This window comes from Thermobia domestica, chromosome 9 (genome assembly GCF_964235325.1).
Source record: "Thermobia domestica chromosome 9, izTheDome1.hap1.1, whole genome shotgun sequence".
NCBI classification, from domain to species: Eukaryota; Metazoa; Arthropoda; class Insecta; order Zygentoma; family Lepismatidae; genus Thermobia; species Thermobia domestica.
In genome coordinates this window covers 255806337-255824274 of record NC_137462.1, presented here as the reverse complement: position 1 = coordinate 255824274, position 17938 = coordinate 255806337, and positions in this window count along the sequence as shown.

Below are 17938 nucleotides of genomic sequence, written 5' to 3'. Positions count from 1 at the left end.
ATACGCCACTGGAAAATTATATAATACAATACAGTGAAACCTCTCTAAAGCGGACAGCCATCGGGAATCAAAAATTGTCCGCTATAGAGGGGTGTCCGCCTTACAGAGGTTTCAATATTTTCTTACGTAAAATAATAAACTAGGTAATATGCAATTAGAAAAAATATTTTTGTATGTATCACGTATTTATGAATATTACCAAAATGTTACTGTATCTGCATTATCTTGCGTCATCCAATTCCCTATGTTCGAGGCACAACATGGAAATAAGATGTTACAGTTCTCTGCACTTTACATTTATAGCTGCTTACTACGTTTTCGGTGTGTTGCTTTAATTTGTGAGTTAATTGCAAGTCCAATGATGCGTTTTTTAAAAAGACAATATGCGTACCCGTGGTCAAAAATACCAAACTTGTCTTCTTCTTGGTTAGACATTCCAGCTTGACAGTAGAATGATGTGTCATCCCAAACAGTGGGCAACTGTCAACCACTTTTGTTTCTGAAACAGGCAGAGTGAGAGTGGAATGTAAGCAAAGGATATAAGGGTGTTGTGAAACAGAGACCCCTCCTCTGGGTTGCTGAACAGACAGTTTAAGGGCAAAATGTTCTTCCTTGACACTCTCATGTTCTTCCTTGGTGACATAGTATGAATTACTAAAAGTGTATTTTTACTGTACTTTTCAACTTGTTTTTAGAAAAAGTGTCCGAAATAGGAGGTAAATAATACCTATAAAGCACAAGAAAGAGTGTCCGTGTCCGTACTAGAGAGTGTCCGCTTTAGAGATGTTTGCCAGTATGTTTTTCCCTATTAAGGTGTTTGGGGATTACAAAATATGTCCGTTATGGGAGGTGTCCGCTTTATAGAGGTGTCCGTTAGTAGATGGTTCACTGTATTATGATTTTAGGGTAAGTACAGCTCGACAAATGGTAGTACCATGTGGACGACAACCATTATATTGCATCCCCAATCCCCATTCAAAAAAATTATGAAAGTAACATTTATGTTAGATCCATATCTTCAGATACATTATCTGGTCTTATTTGCTATAAATTTGTAATTTGAATGCTTATATTATCATATTCTAGCTCATATACTCTAAGTTTTTCAGTTTGCTCTAGTATTATTTTTTGAATTTATCTAATATTATCTCTAACTCGTTGTTTCTTAAGTTCCAGTTATGCAATTTTCAATTCAATTTGTTCATTGTTATTTTGGTTCGTAAGATAAATTAAAGAAGAGCTAAGTCTTGTATCTCTTGCTGTATTCATTTAAACCTAGAATGGCAAGCATGTTAAGAGAAGCACTATTGGCAAGTATTTGTAAATATTACGACTATATTATAAAGTCAAATTTGGGTAAGATTATGAAAAACTAAATATTTTATACATATTCTGAAAGTATATTCAGTACTCAATAAGATACCGTTGCTATAAAAGAATACATTATACTAATATTGCAATATGAAAAAGTATTCCATAATGATAAAGAGAAATATTAATCAAAATATATTTAAACTAAATATATGTTTAACATGACAAATTATGCGTAAGTCTTAGACATAAAATTGTGATATAACTTGGTACGCAAAGTCTACATTTAAAATTTAACGTTCTTCCGTGCATGTGACACACACCGTACCAAAAACGGCTGCTCGGCGCAAAACGGCTGTCGGCATGAGTCACAATAGTTTGCAGTCGTGGGTCTTTTCTGATAAGGACAAATTTTGCATATTTTCCTTCTGTTTTCTTGCCAGGGAATGGCAGGCACCTCTTCTGGAAGGCGCAGAACGTGGTTATTATTGTCTTAATGGACCGTTGGATTGTTCCAAGTTCCACCTTCGCTCCAACCAGGAAGTTAGTAGCTGGCTGCAGAGCTCACGGAGAAATCTCTTTCTTGATACTGGTTTTTCCTTCTTTGTTCTCATTTCGAATAACCCAAGAATTTGTGCCAGCAAAGTTTCGCATGACAAAGAACACACGAAGCGGCCATCGCTTTGTCTTTCTTGAACATGATATTGTGCTGCACACCTGGTCGAGTACATCAACATCTCCTTTTTTTCCTTTTTGGCCAAGTGCCTTCAAACTCATCGTCAAATATCAGTTCATCTGAGGACGGTTCGTAATCATCTGACCCAAAATAAGACAAAATATTATCATGTAATTCACTGCCACTTTCCCCGGATTCATCACTAAATGTTATTGGAGACTCATCGCCTAATACCTTGGCTATTTCAGATGATAAAACGTCATTTCCTGCCTAAAAATATGGGATATTTAAACGTTTTCACCGCACAACCGCCAAAATAAAAAATAGTTAAGAAAAAGTAACACTACTGGCAAGCATTCGTAATTTTCACGACTACGCCCTCAGATCAGGGGTAAGAAACGGACTCCAGCGGAAGCCGCCAACACACTGACCTTAAGACAGCGCGGGGCGTGGATAGCCGAAACGTCATAGTTGCTAACGCAATAATTAATTAGTACCCGCCAAAAGTTCAACGCGCTTCGTAAAATTTACGAATGTTTGCCATTCTACGGTTAAAGACGTTGCCTTATATTCGTTCTTATATATATGCAAACACAGCTTAAAGCAAACACAACGAACATAAAAGTTATACATTAATTTCCTACATATATAGATATACCAGATATATTCAATGTTTCTTGTATATGCATATGATTCACATAAAGCCTAGCACCTTGCAGCAGCAACAACATGTTTCTTTCTTTTTTAGCAGCTCTTGGACTTCAGCCAAATATATCTCATGTTTCTCTTCCTGCTCAGCTTGAGAAAGACTTACCCTCGGCACATTTTTCGACGAAGTGTCTGTCTGTTTATTTTTGAATCGCAATCGTCAGTTAAGAAAGCTTCTGAAATGACAAGTTTAACTATGCAATTGTCAGTTTCAACTGCAAAGAGAAATTGGTTATAGAAACGTCCGCCAGATAACAGCGAAACTCAATCATTTAGAGTAGAAAGAAAATATGTAGGGTTACTGTAGGTTTCAAGGTTGGAAATTCATAAGATTATAATTATCGTTGTTCCATCCAATAGATAACCATTAATCTATGGTTTAAGAAAGTATATATATTACAACGGGGAAATTTATTTGAAGCTTATACTAGGGAAGCTTAATAAGTACAATTTTGAAATTTTTTAAGAATATATATTTGAACACCATTTCAGAGAATCTATATAGTTATGTATATAAGAGGGTAGAATAATAAAATTTTTGATAATTTCTACAAACTCAAAAATCTAGTAAACACAGATATAACAAATTATATGTATTTCAACATCTCTTCACAGGATCTATCTAGTTATGTATATACGAGGGTACGTCAATAAGTAAATGTTTGATAAATTTTAAAAACTCGAAAAACTAGTAATCAAGGATATAACACAATATATATATATATATATATATATATATATATATATATATATATATATATATATATATATATTTGAAAATCATTTAAGAGCAGCTATCTAACTATGTATAAAAGAGGGTATGTTAATAAATAAATTTTTGATAACTTCTAAAGACTCGAAAAACTAGTAATAACAGACATAACAAAGTATATATATTTGAACAGCATTTAACAGCATCTATTTACTTAGGTATATAAGAAGGTAGGTTAATAAAAAGTTGATATTCTTTAAAAACATCAAAAACCAGTAATCACAGACATAACGAAGTGTATATATTTGAATAGCATTTAACAGCATCTACCTAGTGATGTATATAAGTGGGTAGAATAATAAGTACATTTTTGATAATTCTTTAAAACTCAAAAAACTAACCACAGACATAACAAAGTATAAATCACTTAACCGCATCTATCTAGTTATCTATATAAGAGGGTGGGATAATAAGAAAATATTTGATAATTTCTAAAAAACTCGAAAATCTATTAAACACAGATGTAACAAAGTATATGTTTTTGAACATCATTTCACATGATCTATCTAGTTATGTTTGTACGAGGGTACGTTATTAAGTAAATTTTTGATAATAATGTGCTTATGTATATAAAGATAGATAGCTAGTTATAGGATATATGGAAGTGATATATGCTTCAACAGTACACAATTTTAAAATGTTGAAAAAAAATAAATGATTTATTAGAAAATGATGTTTTTTTAATAGTTTTCCTTCTATTATTCTTTTTTCTGAACACGAAATTGTTTCTGGATAGTCTGTTATTTTACAGTTGTACACTTTAATTAACATTTTTCCTTTCTTATTGAAATAATCTTGAGAATAGATTGAGCTATAGAGTTTCACCTATTCATGAAAATGGTGCAAGGAGAAAACTGTCTTACACGTGTATCTTGAACTCATTACACACCAACATTTTCGATGAGCATTTTCCGCATTCAAAATCTTTTGCATGATGAGCAGCATGCAGATGACATGTTGGTACATTGTGGAGCGACCTGGCAGTGCTTTCTTTTTGTAGAACCCTTAGTTTGCTATGGAAGATTTTGTTTATGCTGTAGATTCCTTTTCCTTTCATTTATGATTTCGTCAGCTAGATCCAAGAGTAACTTTCTTCTGCTTATTCGTCTTCCAGTGACTGTTTTTTAAACTATCCAAGAATTTATGCCTGTCAAGTCCAATATGTTATAAAGAACATGAATTAGCCATCGTCTACTACCAGCTCGAACAGAGTACTTGCGCGCGATTTGCTCCAGAACATCTACACCTACTTTCGTGTAATTGTAAAAGACAACTCTTTCAGTCTTCTTTTTAACTGTTGTTGGTACTTCTAAACCAGGATGCAGAGTGCTCAAAATTAGCACGTTCTTATTTTTTCTACAGAGGTAGTTTCTCATCGTGTGGCTATATAGGTTTTTATATATTTTTGTATCATATAGCTCTCGATTTGGTTCCACTTTCTTGACACAGGCTGGTAATTCCCTATGTTGTTTCCGTACTGTGCCAACAATGCTGATAGCATCTTTCTTCAACTTCCCATCTACCGATACAGAAGTAAAAAATTGTCGCGTGTAAGGTTCAAACCTGTTTTCTTATATCGTTCCATCAGACGTAAAACTACATATTCGAGAAGAGGCTGATCTGTAGGCTTATTTTCATCTTTTCCTATATAAGGAAACCCGTGAAGACAGTATTTGGTATTGACGTCAGCTAACAGCCTGTACTTTATTCCAAATTTATCCGTTTCCTTTGCAAAAATCTGCATCTACACTTTGTGGGATATAGTTGTTTGTCAAATGTAACATTTTCCCCAGAGTTGAAACAATTCAACGAATTTTTCACAAATATGTCCCATATTGAAGATGCAAGGGCACATTTGTCAGTTTGTAGCTTGATTCTTCTCTCTGCACGTATATCGAATCGAATGTACTTTATGACTTCAAGAAATCTGTTCCTCGGCATACGTTAAAAATAGATGGAATTTAACATGGGTCAAAATGAACCATTGCGGGCATTTTAGGTATAACTATAAAATTTGCCTTAGTTTGTGAACCCACAATGCTCTGAATTTTAGCATTGGTGCAGCAAAATAGCATTAACAAATTCATAAAATATTATTCACTTAGTATTTCACATACATTTAGAGTAGAATATTAAAATATGGTGGTGGGTCATATTGACCCGTCCTTCCCTTCTAGTGTTAGTAGGAAAATTTTTGATAAATTTTAAAAGCTTGAAAAACTAGTGACACATATATAACAAAGTATATATATTTGAACAACATTTACATAATATATCTAGTTATGTATAAGACAAGGTATTCTTGTTAATAGCTTTTATAATTTTTAGAAACTCAAAAACTATTAATCACATAAATATATATAAATATATTAAAATAAACATATTAATAATAAATATATTAATCACAGTAACATGATTTAAGAGCATACATCCAGTTATGTATATATGAGGATAGATTATTAAATAAATTATTGATAACATGTAAAAAATCGAAAAACTAGTAATCACAGACATAACTAAGTATAAATTTGAACAGTATTTTTAAAAAAATCCATCAAGTTACGTATATCAGAGGATAGGATAATAAGTAAATTTTTGATAATTTCTAAAGAGTCAAAGGTGTAGTAACAACAGACGTTACAAAGTATATATATATAAACATTTACTAGCATCTATCTAGATATCTATATAAGAGGGTACGATATGTAAATTTTTGATAATTTTTAAAAACTCAAAAAATTATTAGTGACAGACAAAAGGTATATGAATTTGAAAATCATTTAACAGCATCTATCTAGTTATATATATATATATATATATATATATATATATATATATATATATATTAGAGTGTAGGTTAATAAATAAATATTTGATATTTTTAAAAACCCGAAATACTAGTGATCACAGACATAACAAAGTGTATATATATATTTGAAACACATTAAGCATAATCTATCTAGTTATGTATATAAGAAGGTAGGCTAATTAGTATTTTGTGTTAATTTTTAAAAACTCGAAACCTATTAATCATAGGCATAACAAAGTTTATATATTTGAACATCATTTCACAGCAACTATCCAATTATTTATATAAGAGTAAGTTCCAATTATTTATATAAGTTAATGGGTAAGTTCTTGATAATTATTAAAAATTATAAAAATAATAATCACATACATAACTATATATATATATTTGAACAACTTTTAAGACCATATAACCAGTTATGTATATAAGAGGGCAGGATAATAATTAAATTTTCGATAATTATTAAAAGCTCGAAAAACTAGTAATGACAGCCATAACAGAGTGTATATATTTGAACATTTACTGCCATCTATCTATATATCTCTATAAGAGGGTATGATAATAAGTAGATTTTTGATAATTTTCAAACACGCGTAAAACTATTAATCACAGACATAAGGTATATATTTGAAAATTATTTAACAGCAACTATCTAGTTATGTATAAAAGAGGTAGGTTGATAATTAAATATTTGATATTTTTTTAAAAAAACGAAAAACTATTGATCACAGAAATAACAAAATATATATGTTTGAACAACTTTTAGCATAGCATATGTAGTTATGTTTATAAAAATATTCGCTAATTAGTATTTTTAAATAATTTTTAAAACCTCGAAAACTATTAACCACAGATATAACAAAGTATTGATATTTGAACATAATTTAACAGCATTTATCTACTTATATATACAAGAGGGTAGATTAAAAATATTTTTTTTTGATAAATTTAACCCTTAAGTACTATGGAAGAAAATAATCACTACTATCGAGCAGTGTGTCAGACCGCATTGCTGTTTCACATTTTCTGGAAAGTAGTTTTACTATATAGTTTTAAAACTGCTACCCTATAGATTTTAGTTGTTTAAATAAAAATAAAATAGTAATTGTATTATGCAGAAAATGTTTGATATTTTTAAAACAATGAGAAGGAAAACACAGCCAAAAGCTGCAGCAATCCTTTCACTGGTATTCTAAAATTTTAATTGCTGGAATATTCAGTTTACTTTTCTGTTTTTATATAATCACAATAACACTAATCCAAAATATATTGTTCTTGTAGATGCACTGTGAATAAAAATACAGTAAAAATGGAAAAAAGAACATGGAATAGTAGCTTTTTCAAATCTACAGGAAAGTATTTTTATATTTTTGTTTAGTGAAAAGATAATGAAAAAAACTAAGTTTTCATGATTATATAATGGCGAAAGTGAAGAAAATGCGTTTTACCGGTAAAGAAAGCACTGTACTAACTTATCTGACTTCATGCACTTTCTTCGGGTACGCACTTGGACCTTGTTTGTTCGTTGCATTGAAAGCTCATCTACACCCCACACCGCTGACATGAATATCTTTGCTTTCCGCTTCGGACGCAGTGGACAGAAGGCCACGATTTCCTCTTCTCAAATTCCTCATTCGTGCGGGATGGTGGAAAGCTCACTTTCAATATGCATATACTATTGATTGAAATATTGAGCCTTTGTGACAGATGTGCGATGAACAAACTACGTTTCATATGATGCTTAAGAAATCCTTTTGCCAACATTTTCATGAAATCGTCTTGTCATCACTGCGGACTTAGCATAGGCTTGATGCAAAACATACGCATTGACCCCGTATGCAACATCCAGCATACGCAGCATAAAGAAAGTTGTGAACGGCCATCGTCTTTTTCGACGGCTTGAGGTGTAATTTGCACATTTTTAGTATAGAGTATCCACTCCACTTTTAGTCATGTTATAATACATGTTTATTTCAGGTGTTCCTGTCTCTGGCAAAGGCTGCTAAACCGTAAAATACTCACGTAACTACCATAGTACGTCTGTGAGACCGCGCGATCCCTCCAGCACCGCGCACAGGATATGAACTATAACAATATTCACAATATGTAACTATTTACTAGTCAGGAAGGTAGACGAGAAGATCCACTTGTGGTGTTAGGGGTTTAGAAAATATAATAATAAAGAAGTCGCAGCGATCTGAGAGACGGTCCATAGTACTTACGGGTTCAAAAGTCAAAAAGGTAGTATCCACATACATAACAAATATATATATTTAACATCATTGAACGTCATCTATCTAATTATGTATATAACACTGTAGGTTAATAAGTAAATTTCTAATATGTTTTAAAGAGCTTTAAAAACTAGTAATCACACATATAATAAAGTATATATATATTTGAACGTAATTTAAAACATTTATCTAGTTATGTACGGTATATAAAAGGGTGGGTTAGTATGTAAATTTTTGATATATTTTAAAATCCCGAAAAACTAGTAACCACAGACATAACAAAGTATATATATTTTAACAGCATTTAACAGTATCTATCCAATTATGTATATAAGAAATAAGTTAATAAGTAAATTTTCATAAATTTTAAAACTTCGAAAAAAACTACTAATGGCAGATGTAAAAAATATATATATTTGAACAGTTACTGGCATCTTCCTAGGTATGAATATAAGAGGGTAGAATAATAAATAAATTTTTGATAATTTTTAAAAACAAAAAACTATTAATCACAGACATAAGGTATATATATTTGAAAATCATTTAACCAGATCTAACTAGTTATCTATATAAGAGGGTAGGTTATCAAATAAATATTTGATATTATTAATAACCCTAAAAAGGACTAACAATTCACAGTAAATGTATTTGAACATAATTTAACAGCATCTATCTAGTTATGTATATAAGAGAGTAGAGTAATTTTTGATGATTTTCAAAAACATTAAAAAATATTAATCACAGACAAGGTACATATACTTAAAATCATTTAAGAGCATGTATATAGCTATGTATATAAGAACTTAGGTTAATAAATAAATAACTAGAAAAACTACTATCGCAGATATAACTATACATATATATATATATATATATATATATATATATATATATAGGCCTATATATATTTGAACATTTAACAGCATTTATCTAGTTATATATATATATATATAAGAGGTAAGGGAAATAGGAAGATTTTTTATAATTTATAATAATTCGAAAAGCTAGCAATCACAGACATAGCAAAGTAAATACATTTCACCATTTACTACCATCTATCTAGTTATGTATGTAAGAGAGTAGGATAAGTACATTTTTGATAATTTTTAAGAAAACGAAAAAATAATCACAGACATAGGGTATATAAATTTAAAAGTCATTTAACAGCATCAATCTAGTTATGTGTATAAGATGGTAAGTTAATAAATAAATATTTTTTGTTATTGAAAACGCGAGAAATAAGTGTAGGCATAACAATATAAATATATCTTAATATAATTTAACAGCATCTATCTAGTTGTGTATATATGAGGGTTTGTGATAAGTACTTTTTTGATAATTTTATAAGATTTAAAATCTAGTAATCACAGACATAATAATATACATTTTAACAGCATTTAAAAGCATATATCTAGTGATGTACATAAGAGGGTAAATGAATAAATAAAAATGGAAAAACTATTAATGACTGACATAAAAAGTATATATATTTGAAGACTTATTAACAGCGTCTATCTAGTTATGTATATAAGAAGGTATGATAATAAAAAATGATAATTATTAAAATCTTGAAAATTATTGGTCACAGATATAACAGTGTATATATTTTATTTCATCAAAATATATTAATATCTGTTTAATTATGAATATAAGAAATAGGTTAGTAAATACATTTTTGGTAAATTTTAAAAACTCGAGAAACTAGTAATCACAGGCATAACATACTATATATATATTTGAACAGCGTTTATCAGCTTCTTTCTAGTTATCTATATAAGGGAGTAGGTTAAAAGGCAAATTTTTGATAATTACTAAAATTTCCAAAAAAATTAATCACAGCCATAACAACGTATATATATTTGAACAGTACTTATCAACATCTATCTATTTTAGTATATAAGAAGGTAGGATAATTAGTATTTTTTATAATTTCTGAAAACTCGAAATTAAAGATTTAAGAAAGTATATATATGCTAACATCCTTTAAAAGCGTCTATCTAATTATGCATATAACGGTGTACATTAATAATTAATTTTTTGATAATTATTAACCCTGGGAGTCCCAAACGGGTCCATTGGACCCATATGACTTTTCGTTTATTAATTACAGAGTAAGTTTACGTGAGTGGTCGCTAATATTCCGTGACTTTTTCTTTATGGTGCTCCTCTCCCATGTTATGTCAGAAATACTTTGCTCCTTTAAGTCAGGTGGTGTATATAAAATATTATAGCATTGTGTACCAGGTGGGTCCAGTGGACCCACTGTATACTTTAAATATAAATACTGGTTTAACTTTAGTTATGATTTACATTGTGCAGCATAGATGACAGAATTAACGTCAGCGTGTTCTTTATTCTTTGTTATCAGTATTATGTTTAAAAAGGTTTTATTTATAAAGGAGTTTAATGCAGTTTTAGTAAATTTTCCTAACTAACTAATTATTTCTTTTCTACGTAATGCCTACTGGTTTATGGTGTTTTCTTCCTGACACCACTTCTCAGGGGCATATTATAAAATTCTACCTATAATATATTCTAAACCAGCCAGTGCACGTTTCACTTTAGTCATTGGATTTAGTGTGTGAGGATAATGGCACGTGACGGACTTTCCGATAACGACATACGCCAATGTTTGTTGACAGAAGAGGAGGATTTTTCTGGTGATTCGACAGATGATGGAGAAGTGGACTGTGAATTATTAGAGTTATCTGCATGTGAGAGTGGTTTTTCCTAAGTTAGTGACAGCGACGTGCAAGATGAAGCAATATTCCGCTCTAGAAGTGGCATAGTGAGAGGTACTAAATTGTAATGTTCTACCAGTCGCGGGCGTGCTGGTGCTGCCAATGTAACTAGAAAGGACCGTGGTCCTACACGGTATGCTAAAAGGGAAGTTGATGAGAAATCTGCTTTTTGTCTATTTTTTCGTAGGAACATTCTGGAAACAATTTGAAAGTTGACTAACAAGGAAGGTAGGATAAAATTTTCTCGTGAGTGGAAACCTGGTAGTGTTGAGGAACTTCAGAAATATATCGGCATGTTAATACTTATTAGGGTATAAAAATCAAAGAATGAAGAAACTAGGCAGTTCTGGAGTAAGAAAAACGGTCGGCCTATCTTCAATTCCATTATGGGCAGGAATCGTTTTCAAGAAATCAATTCCGCTCCAGGTTTTGATGATGCAGAGCTCAGGCACCAGAGAATACCTGATGATAAACTATCTCCATTTCGTGCAGTGTTTGAAAACTGGGTTAAAACTCTACAGGACGCTTATATTCCGGGAGATAACATGACGGTGGACGAACAGTTTGTGACTTTTCGTGCCCTTTCGGCAATACATACCGAACAAATCGGGTAAACATGGAATAAAGTTCTGGGTTGTTTGTGATAGCACCACAAGCTATGTGTGGAAGATGCAAATATATAGCGGGAATGTCCAGAACAGGGAAGAGAAGTAAATCAAGGGGAAAGAGTCGTTCTTCAACTGACAGAAGAAATTGCTGGAAGTGGTAGAAATATTACTGGGAATAACTTCTTTACAAGTCTTTATCTTGCACGTAACTTGAAGGAACGAAAGCTCACCTACTTCGGAACTATACGGAAGAGTAAGCCAGAACTCCCAACTTCATTTACCAAAGCGGATAAAAGTAGGGCTGTAGGGAGCAGTTTGTTTGGATTGCAACAGGATGCCATGATAGTTTCGTACTGTCCAAAGAAGTACAAAAGTTGACTATTTCAGGTATATTTCAGGTATTTCAAGTATAAAAGGTTGACTATTTCAATATGCCTAAAAATTAGAACTTCTATTTGAGCTCATATAAAGAAATAGTAATACTGATAAGTTACCATATTTCTAGTGTACGGAATAAATACAATAAGTACGAAGTGTATTTTATTATTTCGTCATAAATACATTGCTCAAATGACATTGTTCAGTATTTAGTTGTTCATTTTCTTCCAAAAATTTAATTATATGGTTAGAGGGTTTCAATATATTACTGTGGGTCCATTGGACCCGACTGGTACACAAAGGTATAAAAATATGTCTGGAGTTCCAGGGTTAAAACTCGAAAAACCTGTAATCACAAACATAATAAGGAATAAATATTTGAAAAGCATTTAAAATCATCTACCTTGTTATGTATATAAAAGGGTAGGTTAATCAGTAAATCTTTGGTACTTTTTAAAAAATCAAAAAGATAGTAATCATAGATAAAACAAAGTATATACATGTGAGCAACATTTAAAAACATCTATCTAGTTAGAAATATCAAAGTAAATACATTTCATATGCATAAGAGGATAGGATAGCAAGAATTTTTTTGATTTTTCAAAAGTCGAAAAAATAGTAATCACAGACATAACAAGTTTATAAATTAAACAGCAATAAACAGTATCTATTTAGTTACGTGTATAAGAAGGTAGGTTAATAACTAAAATTTTGATAATTCTTAAAAATTCGAAAGCTAGTAATCACACATATAAGAAAATATACATATTTGAACAGCATTTAAGAGCATCTGTCCAGTTATGTATTAAGAAATTATTTTAAAAATATGATTGAGATTGATTGCCAAAGGCAGGTAGTATAGAGCAAGTGGCTATACATTAAAGGCATGATATAAAGAAAACTAATTTATTTTAAGTGCATATAGATTTTAACCATCACCAAGGCGCCTATGAAATGAATAATAGTATCATGATTATGATGGGGTTCACATTATCGCTTTCATGTTAATACTCTCTTGTGAGAATTTCACTAGGGTAACCAACAGAGCTCTTGTGAGCGTACTTACAATATTATGGTGTCAATTGCAAACAGAATCTGCACAGCACTTTCCGAAGTCACTGATCTCCGCCTCGAGTAAGCACGAGTAGTCACTTAGAGGCGTATAGTTGATAGATATTTGAAGGATTTAACTAAATTGTGTAAGGTTTATATTGTAGTTTCCTTGCACTTTCATTTCTACTATTCGCTGAACTGAAAGTTGAAACTAGGATCGTTTATGAAATGATTTTCGATTTCACTTTCCTAAAACCTTCCGCGTTTACAAACAAAACATGTTGTCACTTCTATTTTAAAATGATATCACTCTCCTATATTGTCTTTCATACTTGGAGCTGATGTGTTTACTATATACTTTTAGTTTTTTAAAATCTTAAAATGAGAGATGTCTTAATCCTCGGCTCAGAAAAATGTCAGTCATCTGTTGTTATGAACCAGTGACTTTAGAAACTCAAAATAAAGCACTAATTGGTCTTGTCACATGGGAAAACACTGATATACGAAGAAAGTCCATGTAAAAGTTCAGAAGGCTGCAAGCTGGAATGCCGTGGAGTAGCGCTGGTTGCATAACAAACTGGAGCACTGGAAGCAGGACTAGCTGCATCTCTTTGGATTCTCTAGGAACTGGAAGTGCTGGAAGCATCGCAGACTGCATCTCTTTGTTTTCTCCAGGAACTGAAAGAGTTGGAGGCTGGGCTAGCTGCATCTCTTTGGATTCTTCAGGAACTAGAAGGCGCTGGAAGCATGGATGCATTAATTTCTCCGGATTCTACAGGAACTGGAAATCGCTGTCCAGGGCGAGTGAAGCAAGGATCCAGGAAGTATGATGTAAATGAAAGGAACGCAAAGAAACGTAAAAGTACGCTTGTGCATGAGTAACTCTGTCAGATTCTAGGCAAGGCTGTTCCTTATTTTCATATCGCATTATAGGAGGAGGAAAGAAAAAGAATATGGAGAGAGAAGTAAAAAAAAAAAGAAATAATGGAACATGTTTGATACCATGTATGCACCACAAAATTGCTGTTCAGAAAGTTCACGGGTGAAAAAAATGTAATCGATAGCAGAGAGAAAATAGTGCAATTTGTTTGTAACAGGCAATAATTACTGCAAGTAAAATTAAAGGAGAAAGCCGTGATTGAAATTAATCGGGAGTCGAAGGCAGGATCTCGTAGAACGAAGGACAACACAGTTAAAAGCAAGGAGGAAAAAGGGATGGAAGTAGGAGTGGGGAAGTAAATCACCTGTGCGCAGGTATATTCTCGGAGATTGTACCGTAACTGTGCACGAGTAGAAGGAAGGTTCAAGGGTGGAAGTTTAGTGTTTGAGTGAGTCGTGTGTGAACGAGATGTTATTATAAGAGTCCAGAAGAAAAAATTGGTAAGTATTACCTAAAAATTCTTTTTTGTTGTTGTTGGTGGTGGTGGTGTGGAAATAAAGTAAACACCTAAATTTAAAGATAAACAGTATGGTTACACTGAATTAGTGAGAAATTTTGAGGTATTGAAGGCAAAGGGGTCGTAGGAGAGAAAAGGACATAGTGCTGGAGTTATTATTTCATTGGTGTGGGTCACGACGTAACCGTATATTTGAATCGGAATTTTGTCACTTTGTATTAAGATGCTATGGCAAAGATGAAAATAGTAATGAGTGGGTATGTCTTTTCTTATGTAAACGATGTCTATTGAGCGTGAGTTATATGAAGTATTCAACAGATTTCGTTCATGTATCCTTAGAGCGCTCAAGTGTTTGAACAGAACCAATGTTCAAGATTAAGATACAGGAAGGAAATAAGTGAATGCGGATGAGAGGATGTTTTCGTGCATCTGTAAGAGAGGGTAGGTTGAGAAAATTCTGTGTCGCCATTATTAAGTGGAGTTTACGTACGTGAAGGAGGAAAGAGAGGGGAAAGGGACGGGAGGTTGAGGTGATATGTCGGGAAGTGAACCAGTGCCTCAATATGAAATCAGGATTCGGTTGGTGAGATGTGAACGCATTGTACGGGCAGAAAATTATTGCACGGGAGAAAGAGTGTTTGTGAAGTGTGGTGCCTACCTAACAGATGATTTTAAAATAAAGTTCCTTTAGAAATATGAATGCATGGCACAACGAGAGACAAAGTCGTTAGATTTGCCAGCTTAAAACCTTAATTAGACGATTTCAAAAAAAGCTTATATTTCATTTCGAACTCTCAATCAGGGGTTGTTGGTGGTACGTAATGCTTCAAAAGAGTTTTTTCTTATAAGTGTGGGTTTATGTTCTATGTCAACTAGGACTTCGTTTGCAGAAACGGTTGATATGAGAGTATAAGGTCCTTTATAAATTCTGGACAGTGGTTTTCAAGTACCAGGATGGGAGGATATGTCCAAAATCATAACTTGAGAGTCCGGTAGAAACTCTGTGAGCGGTTTGCTTGATTTGACTTATTTCTTGAAGTCAAGAAATTCTTGATGCTTCCTCTATTCAATTAAATCACACATTTCTTTTAGTGACAAAAGGCGGTTCTGTAAATCTAGATGTTTTTTCCTCAACATGCAGCAAGTTATCAATTGTTAGGCGAGGAGGTACTCCATATAACAACTCATGAGATGAGACACCTAAAGATGTTAATGGAGTCTTGTTCAGTGGGGAAGTGGCGTGATGCAAATATTTTGGAAAGAGTTTTTGGTTAGATTGACAGAGAAATTTAAGACTGGTTTGCAATGTGCCCAGACGTTGTTCAAATTTGCCCAAAGTGAAATGCTGATATGGTAGTCCATACTTAACTGTAATGTTTAGTGATTTGAGAAAGCTCAGGGATAAAGTGGAAGTGTGGCTTGACTGACGGTCATTATAAATACAAGAAGAAACGCCAAAGGGAATAATTATATGATTAGTCATGAAGGAGATAACATTTTCAGTTATTGGGGTAGTACTGGGTTATGTAATGGTAAAGCCTGTGCAATGTTCAGTTGCGCATATAAACATTCGTATTTCTCTGGGTCACTAGATATGAATTTCCCTGCTAAGTCCACGCTATCAACCGAAAATAGGGGAGCTTCGGGAAAACGTTGTATGTTGGGGTTTTGGGGCAAATAATTGCGTTCGAAAATTGCACACTGTTTACAAGATTTGAGTTCACTCGCTAACCAAGATTTCAAGCGTGGAAGGTAATACTTATAACGTATCATCCAGTAAAGTTTGTTAAAGCCTACATGAGTAAGTTCGCCATGATATTTCTGAAATAGAGCAGGTTTTAGAGCGTCAGGAATACAGACAAGCAAAACGAGTTTGAAAGGCACGATACATTTTTCTGTATAAGATGTTGTTCTTAAGAACGTACAGTTTTGTGAGACGTTGAAAGGCCGAATCTGATTCATTTTTAGTGTTTAAAGTCGTAACAATTTAGCCAAAAAACGGTCTTGAAGCTGGAGATTTGGTAGGTCAGTGTTGTCACCTATTGTAGTTAAAACAGCGGGAGGAGTGTCCTCCAAGGATAGGTGGGTCTGGCCAGTATCGGTCGTATTGGTAAAGAGGACGGCATCGGGAGTGTCATCTTGTTCTAAGGCAATGGCGTCTGGTGAGACGTCCAGAGGAAAATGGCTACGTAGATCAGCGACTGCGTTAGACTGACTTTTCACGTGTTTGATTGTAAAAGTGAAGGTGTTGATATAAGTGATACACCGGAGAACTTTTGCGTTAGGGACAACAGTTTTCCTAATAGCGAGGAGGGAAATGTTGTCAGTGATCAAAGTAAAATATTTTCCTAGAAGGTATTTTTCTAATTTCTTAAGCGAAGAGAAAATTGCATATAATTCCTGACAAAAAATCGGGAGTCGGTTGAGAAATTTTGGACGTCTGGAAGACAGATAACAGACGGGCTGAATGACATTAGAGCTAAGGTCTTGTTGTAACAATACGGCGCCAACGCCTAGGGCTGAGGAATCCCAAATTTAAATACATTCTGTGTTCTTTGTTGAGTACAAAGCAAGAACTGGTGGGGAAGTGAGGAGGTGCTTCGTCTGGTCAAAGGCTCGGTCCTGTTCATGTGTCCATATCAATTTGCGATTTCCATTGGATAGAGCTTCAAAAAGTGGGGCTAATATGACGGAAATATGATGGAAGAACTTCCTAAAGCAATTAGCCGAAGCTAACCTACTCTTTAACCCTTTTATGGTGGTTGGTTTTGGTGCATTGGCGAGGGCAGTTGTTTTCTCGGGATCAAGTTTGACTGTATGATTTCCCACATCATGACCTATGATTGACAGGGATTGATTGACAGGGATTTCCCACTATATGACCTAAGCATTTAATCCGTCTAGCGCCAAATACTGATTTGTTGAGAATTGAAGAGCAAGGAATGTTTTGCAGCTGTATGAGAAAATGGCGTAAAACTGTCATCATGTGGTCAAAAGAATCAGCATGGATATACATGTCATCTACGAACGAAGTGATGTTATTGGTATATAATTCCCGAAAGATAGTTTCAGTACCTGTTGTAAGAAAATAGATGAATTTTTGAAACCCTGTGGTATAGATGTGAGTTGCATATGATTGAAAGGCAAAGAGAGGCCCTTTAAAGTAAAGGCTGTTGCAGGGCGATCGGGCTGAAGGGAAAATTGATAAAAAGAGGAATGAAGATCAAAACTCGTAAAAAAGAGTGGTATCA